The sequence below is a fragment of the Carcharodon carcharias genome, chromosome 5 (assembly GCF_017639515.1).
Source record: "Carcharodon carcharias isolate sCarCar2 chromosome 5, sCarCar2.pri, whole genome shotgun sequence".
Taxonomy (NCBI): Eukaryota; Metazoa; Chordata; class Chondrichthyes; order Lamniformes; family Lamnidae; genus Carcharodon; species Carcharodon carcharias.
Window position 1 is genome coordinate 80,904,097 of NC_054471.1, and position 12,432 is coordinate 80,916,528.

Here is a 12,432-nt window from a genome sequence, read left to right on the forward strand (position 1 = left end):
CCTTGGCCTGGCTGCAGTCTATCCATGCCTGGTGACTCGTGCTGATCCCGCCTCTATGCCAGACTCTGAAGTATGTGCAGTGCCAGTATCTGAGCTGATGGTTGCAACTGTCAGATCAAGTGATGGTGCTTTCTCATCAAACATCAGCTCTGGCTCCCGGCCTTCTTTCTGAGGCTGCACTGGCTGGTCTTGGGTAAGAATATAAATGTAGGAGGGGAGGGTTGGGGTGAGGGAAAGCAAGGGGTCCATGGTCACATCATCTGCAGCTTGCACCTCATGCTAGAGAGCAGGATGAGGGTGAGGTGAGATTTGAGAAGATGCACAAGTCAGGAACATGTTATTGTACTGAACATTTCAGTGATGCCAGAGGCATTGGCCTCAGTCACTACCAGCTCTATAACACAGATCATCATTCCCTTCAGGGGTCTCAGGAGATGTTGGTATGTGTATCTTCTGCAAAAGATAGTCAAAAGTTTTAGTGAGTGTGTTGCAACATGTTGGGCCAATGTGCGTGCCATAGCTGAATTGCTGGCACTACATGGACGATGCATGACGTGGGGCTGGCAGCATTAGTTAGTGTGTGAATGTAAGGTGGAGCTGCTGAATGTTAGCCATGAGTCTCGATTGCTGCTGAGTGAGTATTGAGTGCGCAGTGGTGTATTGAACAGTGGGAGAGATTGGTGGTGCAGCGGATAGGAGATAGCATGTGCAGATGGATTCACAGATCTTGACCATCTACATAAGGTCATTAAATGTTTTGCAACACTGCAGTCGGGTCCTCAGGGTCAGAGTACAGGAACTGACCTCTGTGAAAACCTGCTTCCATTTTCTTCGAAAGTTATGCCTTGAGGACCTCCAGGCTCTCCCTGTGCAAACTGTCCCTCTCCTCCTGTTGACCTTCCTGGATTAAGGCCTTCAGCACTACATCCAAGAACCTGGCCTGTTGCTCCATTGTTTTTCTTTTCCCTCAGAGGCTTTCTGAATCAGTTCAGGCAACTGCTGTAGCCTGAATAAACCTCCCCTTTAAGAAGGACCACCTGCCTTTAAGAATTGCAGGTTAGTTGTACTAAGGGGAGAGAGAGGAGCTTGCTGCACTCCATTCTCTCAGGTCCAACCCTGACATTGTCATCAAACCTGCTGACAAGGGTGATGCTGTTGTTGCCTGGCGCACTGACCTCTACCTCGCAGAGGCTGAGCGTCAACTCGCAGACACTTCCTCTTACCTCCTCCTGGACCATGACCCCACCACTGAACATCAAGCCATTGTTTCCAGGACTGCTACTGACCTCATCTCCTCTGGAGATCTTCCTTCCACAGCTTCCAACCTCATAGTCTCCCAAACTTGGACGGCCCGCTTCTACCTCCTACCCAAAATCCACAAACAGGACTGTCCCGGCAGACCAATCGTGTCAGCCTCTTCCGGCCCCACGGAACTTATTTCTTGCTATCTTGACTCCATTCTCTCTCCCCTTGTCCAGTCCCTTCCCACCTACATCTGTGATTCCTCTGACACCCTACATCATATCAACAATTTCCAGTTCCCTGGCCCCAACCACCTCTTCTTCACCATGGATGTCCAATCCCTCTACACCTGCATCCCCCACTGGGATGGTCTGATGACTCTCCGTTTCTTCCTCGAACAGTGACCCGAACAATCCCCATCCACCACTACTCTCTTCCGTCTGGCTGAACTTGTTCTCAGACTGAATAATTTCTCCTTAAACTCCTCTCACTTCCTCCAAATAAAAGGTGTGGCTATGGGTACCCGCATGGGCCCCAGTTATGCCTGTCTCTTTATGGAGTATATGGAACATTCCTTGTTCCAGTCCTACTCCGGCCCCCTCCCACAACTCTTTCTCCGATACACCGATGAGTGCTTCGGTGCTGCTTCATGCTCTTGTCTGGACCTGGAAAAATTTATTAATTTTGCTTCCAATTTCCACCTCTCCATCATTTTCACATGGTCCATCACTGACACTTCCCTTCCCTTCCTTGACCTCTCTGTCCCAATTTCTGGTGATAGACTGTCCACCAATATTCATTATAAGCCTACCAACTCCCACAACTTTCTCGACTACAGCTCCTCACACCCCACTTCCTGTAAGGATTCCATCCCATTCTTTCAGCTCCTTCGCCTCTGTCACATCTATTCTGATGATGCCACTTTCAAAAACAGTTCCTCTGACATGTCTTCCTTCTTCCTTGACCAAGCTTTTTCACCCACAGTGGTTGACAGAGCCTTCAACTGTGTCCGGCCCATCTCCCGCGCATCCGCCCTCACGCCTTCTCCTCCCTCCCAGAATCATGATAGGGTCCCCCTTTTCCTCACTTATCACCCCACCAGCTTCCGCACTCAAAGGATCATCCTCAGCCATTTCTGCCAACTCCAGCATGATACCACCACCAAACACATCTTCCCTTCACCCCCCCGGCAGCATTCCGTAGGGATCGTTCCCTCTGGGACACCCTGGTCCACTCCATCACCCCCTACACCCCAACCTCCTCCCATGGCACCTTCCCATGCAATCAAAGAAGGTGCAACACCTGCCCCTTTACTTCCCCTCTCTTCACCGTCCAAGGGCCCAAACACTCCTTTCAAGTGAAGCAGCATTTCACTTGCACTTCCCTCAATTTAGTCTACTGCATTCGTTGCTCCCAATGCGGTTTCCTCTACATTGGAGAGACCAAACGCAGACTGGGTGACAGCTTTGCAGAACACCTTCGATCTGTCCACAAGCATGACCCAGACCTCCTTGTTGCTTGCCATTTCAACCCTTCACCCTGCTCTCATGCCCACATATCCATCCTTGGCCTGCTGCATTGTTCCAGTGAAGCTCAACGCAAACTGGAGGAACAGCACTTCATCTTCTGACTAGGCACTTTACAGCCTTCCGGACTGAATATTGAGTTCAACTATTTTAGATCATGAACTCTCTCCTCCATCCCCACCCCCTTTCCGATCCCCCTTTTTTCCAATAACTTATATCGATTTTTCTTTTCCCGCCTAGTTCCACTATTTTTAAATGTATTTCCATCCATTGTTTTATCTCTACCTTTTAGCCTATTTCCATCCCTTCCCCCCACCCCACCCCCACTAGGGCTATCTGTACCTTGCTTGTCCTGCATTCTACCCTTAATTAGCACATTCCTTAGATAATATCACCACCTTCAACACCTCTTTGTCCTTTTGTCTCTGACATCTTTTGGCAATCTTCACCAATCACTGGCCCTCTATCCAGCTCTACCTGTCCCACCACCGCCCCCCCACCCCCCCCCCACCAGCTTACATTTCACCTCTTTTCTATTTTTACTTAGTTCTGTTGAAGACTCATACGGACTCGAAATATTAACTGTGTTCCTCTCTGCAGATGCTGCCAGACCTGCTGAGTTTTTCCAGGTATTTTTATTTTTGTTTTGGATTTCCAGCATCCACGGTTTTTTGCTTTTATATCAGTAGAATTGTAAGTTCTTTATTCCAAAACATTTTGAAACCCATTAAATAGTACTTTTCATTTTTGGGAGGGGGAAAAGGGGAATCGATCATGGAGACAAATGAAAATAGTTTAGAAAATCCTCACATGAATGACTCATCGAGTCTCATGTATGAGATTCCTTGTGCTCACATTTTCATCTTTTTTTTCATTTATGGCGTGCATCATTTCCATGAAACTAACTTTAAAGGAATTTTTAAGCTTGACATAAGATAATTTCACATGCACTTTGATGCAAAAATGAGAGACAAACCCAGCAGTCCTACTGACTGGCTGCTTTCTGGTTATGCTAAAGTGAGAGGTAGGAAGATAATCTCACACTGCTTCAAGGTAAAACTCCGCCTTTTATAAATGCACTTTCAACTGCACCTCATGTGCACTTTGTAATTTTTTTTTTATTAGTATATTGCATGTGGCATTGCTGGCCAGGCCAGCACTTATTGTCCAACCCTAATTGCCCTTGAGAAGGTGGTGGTGAGCTGCCTTCTTGAACCGCTGCAGTGCCTGTGGTGTAGGTACACCCACAGTGCTGTTAGGGAGGAAGTTCCAGGATTTTGACCCAGTGACAGTGAAGGGACGACGGTATATTTCCAAGTCAGGATGGTGAGTGACTTGGAGGGGAACTTGCAAGTGGTGCTGTTCCCATTTCCCATTTCAATCTTTTCAACAATACAAGAAAATGGAGACTCCAGTCTGTGCTCTCATACCATTATAAAAGAGCTTTTTAGGGATAGGCACTAGGTACACAACTAAATACAGATGTTTAAATCTCCCTTAATATTGAACTCAGAGTGAGACACAGAGGCAGTAACTTGAGAACAGTTAAATACACTAATATTTTATTGGCCTTTATAATTGTTACAATGCACTCCAGAGAAACTAATATTTGTTCAGTTGTTATATAGGGAGAATATCCAGACTCATACCATTTAAAAACATACCCTTTCCTTCATAATTACATTTGCAATTGCTGTACTGATCTAAGTGCTTTTCTGTGTTTATTAACACATCTGAAGTGAATATACACAGATAATAAGTCTTTATAGGTCCAAACTCTCTAACCCCACCTCCCCCCTTTCCTTCAGACATTGTGTTTAACATTCTGCTGTGCACTGTCTGCAAACAGGTATTTCAACCAAATTATTTTTAAATAACTGAGACATACAAGCGCTCCAAGGATTGCCTACTGGTGCCAGCTTTCCAATTAGAGGTATTGCCATTGATTACTGTTCTTTGTTTTCTACCATATAACCAATTTATTATCTAATTTTCCATTTCCTCTTTTCTCCCAAGTGCTTTCAATTTTGGCACATGTCCCGTCTGGAGTACAAAATCAGAATACTGAGGATGGTGGGAACTTGGAATTAAATTGGGAAATGCTGGAAATACCCTACAGGTCCAATAGAATCTGTGGAGAGGGAAACAGAGTTAACCTTTCAGGTATATGATCTTTCATCAGAACTGAAAAAGTTAGCAATTTAATAGGTTTTTTAAAAAAAGGTGTATTCCTGTCAATCTAGTACATTGCCACTCAACTTTAAGGGGAAGATGATGGCATAGTGTTAATGTCTGGGTGAATAATCCAGAGGCCCCAGACTAATGGTCCAGGGATTATGTGTTCAAATTCCACCACGGCATCTGGTGGAATTTAAATTCAATAAATAAATCTGGAATATAAAGCTAGCTTCAGTAATGGTGACCATGACAACTATCACCGATTATCATAAAAACCCGTTTGGTTCATTAATATCTTTTAGGGAAGGAAATCTGGCATCCTTACCTGGTTTGGCCTCCATGTGACTGCAGATCCACAGCAATGTGGTTGACTGAATTCCCCTCTGAAATGGCCTAGCAGGTCACTCAGTTCAAGGCAATTAGGGATGGGCAACATATGCTGGCCTTACCAGTAACACTCATGTCCCATGAAAGAATAAAAAAAGATGTGGTGACCTCTACAATGTGCAATCTGCAAGTATGACCCTGGACTTCTGGTCACAAGTTATTTTAATTCTTCACCCCATTACCACTCCAATCTTGACTTCCTATATTATTCTTATGTAGCTTAACATAATCTCGAAGAACAGCCCCTCATCTTTCGATTTGGCACTTTATAGCCTTCTGAACTTAACATTGACTTCAACAATTTCAGACCATAGCCTCTGCTCCCATTTTTGTTTTTGGCTGGCACCTGTTTTGAAGATTCTATTTTTCATTTCAACAGAAACCCTCAGTAATTTTGATTTCTCTGTTACCATATATCTTTTTTTAAAAATGCCCATTTAAAATTTTGTATTTGTCCATTTATTCTCTGATTTTGCCTTTCATTGTCATCCATTTCGTCATTTAACCTCTCTTGCCTTCAGCAACAGTTTAGATGTATATACCATCTATACATAATGAGGCTTGGCTGAGAGACCAGACATCCAATACTCTTGTTGAAACAGCTGCGGCCAAGAATAAACATTGCTTGATTGCCAGCTCTGGCTCCCTGATCTCTGCGGTCAATTTCACAATGCTTATTTATACGAGGTTAAGTGATTTCTGTTATTGATACTTTAAAGGGTCTGGATGATTGACACTTTTATTGCCTTGTGGTAAATTACTTTTTTAACATAGTGGAAAGAATGAATAAATGACTTTTTAAAGCTTTTCTTTTTACATCCTACTGCCACGTTGTGTTCATTGGTTCGATACAGTGTAAAGTGGGTCAATGGGAATGGAAGTGCCATAGCTTGGCAAAGGGGTTATGAGGGGCAAGGGGTGGCATGTGGGGAGGGGGGGGGGAATAACATGGGATAGGAAGCATGAGGCTGACCTTTTGTTCTCACTGTTGAGAAGGTCCCCTCATGCCGATTAATGTTCATGACTTTTCCGAGGGGCCTTGAACCACGATTCTTTAAAATCTTGGCCTGATTCCATGAAAATTGTGGAAGACCATGACATGCCTACCTTCGCAATGGAGCTGGCCAGGTCGGGGAATGCTGGCTGCAGGCGTTTGACAGGAACTAGCCTGCACCCTTTATAGGCACTACCGAAAATCTGTCAGCCTGGGAATAGGGTTGGGAATCCCGGAATTGGGACTTTCACACCACTTTTAAAAAGCTCCCAAGTCATCCTGACTCAATGAAATCCAGCCCATTAACTGTTTCTCTCTCCCCAGATGCTGCCTGTCCTGCTGAATATTTTCAGCATTTTCCATTTATATTTCCTATTCGAGGACCTCATCAAAGTCCACATTGATATCATTATACAGTGATTCAAATTGTACTGAAGTCTGTTATGAAATACTAGAATGGGATCAAGCACATTTATTTATTCTTTCACAGGATGTGGGCATCGCTGGCTGGGCGAGCATTTGTTGTCCATCCCTAATTGCCCTCAAGGAGGTGGTGTTGAGTCACCTTCTTGAACCGCTGTAATCCAGGTGGTGTAGTTACACCTACAGTGCTCCAGTCTGTGCTCTCATACCATTATAAAGGGAATTGCAGGATTTTGACCCAGCGATAGTGAAGGAACGGTGATATATTTCCAAGTCAGGGTGGTGAGTGGCTTGGTGGGGAGCTTGCAGTTGGTAGTGTTCCCATGAATCTGCTGCCCTTGTCCTTCTAGGTGGTTGAGGTCGTGGGTTTGGATGGTGCTGTTGGAGGAACCTTGCTATGTGCATGGAGAAGGCTTGGGGGCAAAATGGGCAATTCCATGGTTACACCAAGTGTCTTGCACCTCCAAAATCGATGGAAAAGTCCAGAGATAGAGGGACAGAGGGAACTAAACTATATGGACATTTAAAAATACTGAGAGAATGAACCATAAAAGTGTTGGAATAGCTATTACTCTAAACATCCTGGGGATTATCATTGACCAAAAACTGAACTGGACTAGCCATATAAATACTGTGGTCAGAGGCTGGGAATCTTGGAGTGAGTAACTCACCTCCTGACTCCCCAAAGCCTGTCCACTATCTACAAGGCACAAGTCAGGATTGTGACGGAATACTCCCCACTTGCCTGGATGAGTGCAGCTCCCACAACACTCAAGAAACTTGACACCATCCAGGACAAAGCAGTCTGCTTGATTGGCACCACATCCACATACATTCACTCCTTCCACCACCGACGCATAGTATTAGCCGTGTGTACCATCTACAAGATGCACTGCATCAAGTCACCAAGGCTCCTTCGACAGCACCTTCCAAACCCATGACCTCTACCATCTAGAAGGACAAGGGCAGCAGATAGATGAGAATACCACCACCTGGAAGTTCTGTTCCAAGCCACTCACCATCCTGACTTAGAAATATATCACCGTTCCTTCACTGTCGCTGGGTCAAAATCCTGGAACTCATTTCCTAACAGTACTGTGGGTGTACCTACACCACATGGACTGCAGCGGTTCAAGAAGGCAGCTCACCACTACCTTCTCAAGGGCACTAGGGATGGGCAATAAATGCTGGCTCAGCCAGCAAAGCCCACATCCCTTGAATGAATAATAAACAAACCCTTATTTAAGGAAGGATAAACCCAGCACCCACAGTCTAGTCAGTTTAACTTCGGTGGTGGGAAATCTTGTAGAAACGATAATCTGGGACAAATTTAACAGTCACTTCGACAAGTGTGGATTAATGCAGAAAAGCTTGCAGAGATTGTTACAGGCACATTATGTTTAACTAACTTGATTGTGCTTTTTGATGCAGTAACAATGATGATTGATCAGGGCAATATTGTTGATCTGTTAAGTATGCGCTTTCAAAAGGCATTTAGTAAAGTCCGACATAATAGACTTGCCAGCAAAATTGAAGTCCATGGAATAAAAAAAAACAGTGATAACATGGATACAAAGTTGGGTAAGTGACCAGAAACAGAGAATAGTGGTGAAAGGTTGGTTTTCAGACGGGAGGAGGGTATACAGAAAGATTCCCCAAGGGTTGGTACTAGGAGCACTTCTTGAATTTTTGAAGTCCAGACTATTGTGTAAAAAGTACAATCTCAAAATTTGCAAATGACACAAAACTTGGAAGTATTGGGAATTTTGAGGAGGATCATGATAGACTTCAAGAGGACAAAGTCAGGATGGTGGCAGATCAAGTTTAATGCAGAGAAAGGTGAAGTGATTCATTTCAGTAGGAAAAAGTGAGGATAGGCAATAATAAGTATACAATTCTAAAGTGAGGCGGGTGGGTGGGGGTGGGCAGGACCAGAGAGACCTAGGGTGTATGTGTACAAATCATTGAAAGGCAAACTGAGAAAGCAGTTTATAAAGCATACAGGATCCTGGGCTTTATAAACAAAAGTATAAAGTAAAAAAAGCCACGGAGGTTACAGTGAGCCTTTAGAAAATACAGATTTGTCCTCAGCTGAAGGATTGTGTCCAATTCTGGGCATTTTTGGAAGGATGTGAAGTCTTTCAAGATGGTGGAGAAAAGATTTATGAGAATGGTTCCAGGGATGGGGACCTTCAGTTACATGGACAGATTAGAGAGTCTGTGGTTGAATTTTAAAAGAATATTTGATAGAGGTGTCTAGATAAAGCAAGCAGGGAAAATGTGTTTCTATTGGTGGGAGGATTGAGAAGCAGCGGGCTCTGATTTAAGGTGAATGGCCAAAGAATCAAAGATGAGATGGGGAAAAGTTTTGTTACACAGAGAGCAGTTCAGACCTGGAATGCACTGCCTGAAATGGTTGTGGAGGTAGATTCAATCATGTCCTTCTAAAGGGAATTGTGCATGTATTTAAATGAAGGATAATGGGAAAAGCGCAGTGGAATGGGACTAACTGGATTGCTCTTGCAGAGAGCCTTCACAGGCTTGATGAGCCAAATGGCCTTGTTTTGTTATTGTCAAATTCGGAAGGTAAAGGACATGTGGTGGAAAGTGAAAGCCTGAGAGTTCCAACAACATGGTGACCATCATGACAAGCAAAGCTTTTTTGAAGACACCAGGGTCATCTATAGGCCAAGGTCAAATGGACAAAATGTCACCCATCACCGCTGGAAGAACATTTTCAACAATTTCTCAACTGTGAGTCCATGGTGGCAGCTGATGCTCTCCAGGATATTCCCCCATACCCTGTGGTAGAATCCATGGGTGAACCACCATCAATGGGAGAACTGCAACAAACAATCAAACAGACAGAACCTAAAAAAAAGCCTGCCTCGTAGTATTTCAGCTGAGGTCTTCAAAGCGGTAGAACTTTTCTCACATCAAGATTCCATGCACTCATCCTATGGATTTGGGAGGAAAATGAACTCCCCCCACTGCCCTCAGCTTCAGGAATGCTGCAATTGTAACTATCTTTTTTTACTGTAATATGAACTAGGAGCATGAGTAGGCCAGTCGGCCTCTCGAGCCTTCCCCTCCATCCAACAAGATCATGGCAGACCTGACTGTGGCCCCAACTCCACATTCCTACCTACCCGCAATAACCTTTGACTCCCTTGTTAGCCAAGGGCAGAATTTTCTGCTTGTTGGGCGGGTGGGCCCGATCCAATCTCCGGTGGACGGGGAGCCGATCTCTGCCAGCGAAGTGGGCCGCACCGCCATTTTACATGGGCGGGCCAATTAAGGCCCACCCAGCGTGACATCTGGCGGGAAGCACTATGCGTTTCCTGTGCGGGCAGGGGGATTCCCTGAAAGCGAGATTGAGCTCTTTCGGGTATGCGCATGAAAGAGCGCACACCTCCCTGAGGCTAGGTGCAGCCTCAGGGAGACTGCTTCCACTTTGAAAAATATTAAAAATAGAGAAAAAAAATTCTCTAACATGTTCCCCTCATGTGACAATATCACATGAGATGGGACATATTCATAATTTACAGAATAACTTTATTAAAATTTTTAAAACCCTGCATGAAACCTCATTCTGCCGGTGGTGGAGGTTTCATGTTTTCTCTATTTACCGCTGGGGCTCCTGGCCATGTCCTTTAATTGTTTAAATGATCCTGTCAATGGCGTCAATTGGCCATTGACAGGTTGGCGGGTCCGCAGCTAATTTTGCTGTGCCCTTGCCTTCCTGAAAATTTAAATGGGGCAGGATGATGTTGGGGGTTCTGCCTGAAGTCATCCCATGTCATTTTACATGTCGGCGAGCGGGCCGCGCCCCCTGCTCGCCGATGGCAAAATTCTGCCCCAAGACTCGGTAAAAATATTCAATGACTCTGCCTCCACCGCTCTCTGGGGAAGCGAGTTCCACAGGCTCACAACCTTCCAAGAGAAAATTGTCTCCTCATCTCCGTCTTGAATGGGAGACACCTTATTTTGTACCCTCATTCTAGTCTCTCCCACACGGAGAAACACCCATTCAGCATCTACCCAAGGATCGGTGGCCAACGCATTGCCACCAATACTGACTGCGCCGCAGCCATTTAAAACCCTAAGGAGCGTTAATTGACTGGAGATGGAACTTCTGCCTCTCACTTGGGAGAATGTCCTGCCTCAGAGAACTGCTGGCCAATTGGATTGGCTGGCAGCTCTCTAATCCCAGTAGTGCCAGAAGCTGCGGTGGACAGGACTGGGACAGCAAGCAGTGCCCAGAATCTCAGTCCCGATAGTCCAGGATCAGGTAAATGTGGGGTTCTCAGGGTGGTAAGGGGAGGTGAGGCCCAGTTGGAGGCGGGGGGGGGTGGTGCAAATAGTTTGGGGGTGTTGGTAGAGAGGCCAGATGAGGAGGGGAATGAACACCTGTAGGGGCCAGATCTTGAAGAGGGGTGGGGGTGCCTCCTTCTCACCTGAGACCTGTGCAGGGTCACATTTCAGACCTCCTCTGCTCCTGAACTCCTCCCATCAACTGAAAAATTGAGGCTGGATGGGAACCAGTCCTTAAGTGGTCAGTAATTGACCGCTTAAGGGCTCCATTTGGGACAAGGGTAGGAGATCCAGCCTAGGTCTTGCCCATCCCACTGTAAAATTACGAAGAAGTTGGAGCAGGATACCAATGGGAAGACTATCTGAAGATTATTATAGCCGCCTCCTCCTCCTCTCTCCACCCTTCTACATTGGCAGGGGTACATAAAATTCTGCCCAACATGATTTACATTGGACAGAATTACCTGGAAAAACTCAGCAGGTCTGGCAGCATCGGCGGAGAAGAAAAGAGTTGACGTTTCGAGTCCTCATGAGCCTTCGACAGAACTAGTTCTGTTGAAGGGTGCCAGACCTGCTGAGTTTTTCCAGGTAATTCTGTTTTTGTTTTGGATTTCCAGCATCCGCAGTTTTTTTGTTTTTATCTCTATGATTTACATTGGAGTTGAACCTTATATGTAATAGATTACAAAATCAAAAGTAAAATGACATGAGGTCTACACTATTATGTAAGGAGCAATGAAGAAAATTTACATCAGTAACATTGGGATATTGCCGATAGTTGACTCACATAAACAGAGGTTCCATCACATTTGATTTGAGGAACTGGAGTCATTGACTTCAGAGGATAGTTAATTATGTTGCTTTGTGCAGGAATGTAGAAATGGAAATCAAATGAAAAAGCATTGGATTATAAAAATCTTCAGCTCTTTCTTTTGCCTGATTTACTCTATTTAACAGCACACCTCAGCTTAATAACAAAAAACATTTGGAGCAGTTTCTAAGTACAATGTGCAAAATAAGGCAAGCAGAGAAGACTGACTTACATAGCTTGCAGATTTAATAGCTTTCTAATCTTCGATAGTACTTCATTGGCTATGAAGCATGTCCATTCCAGAAAGCCTGTTGGTGAAGGATGACACTGGAGCCAATCTTTGCTCAGTCTTACATTTATTTACAGAGTGAAGCATTACAAGCATACGCCTCCCAACTCAACCCCACCACCATTTCAGTAAGTGTCTCTTTATACTCTTCTGAGTACCAATAAAAGAAAATAAACTAATTAACGAGTAAACCAAATAAATTGACAGCCTTTTAAAGGGGCACTATAACACAAAACAAAACTTCAAAAGAAACTTTATATATTTAATT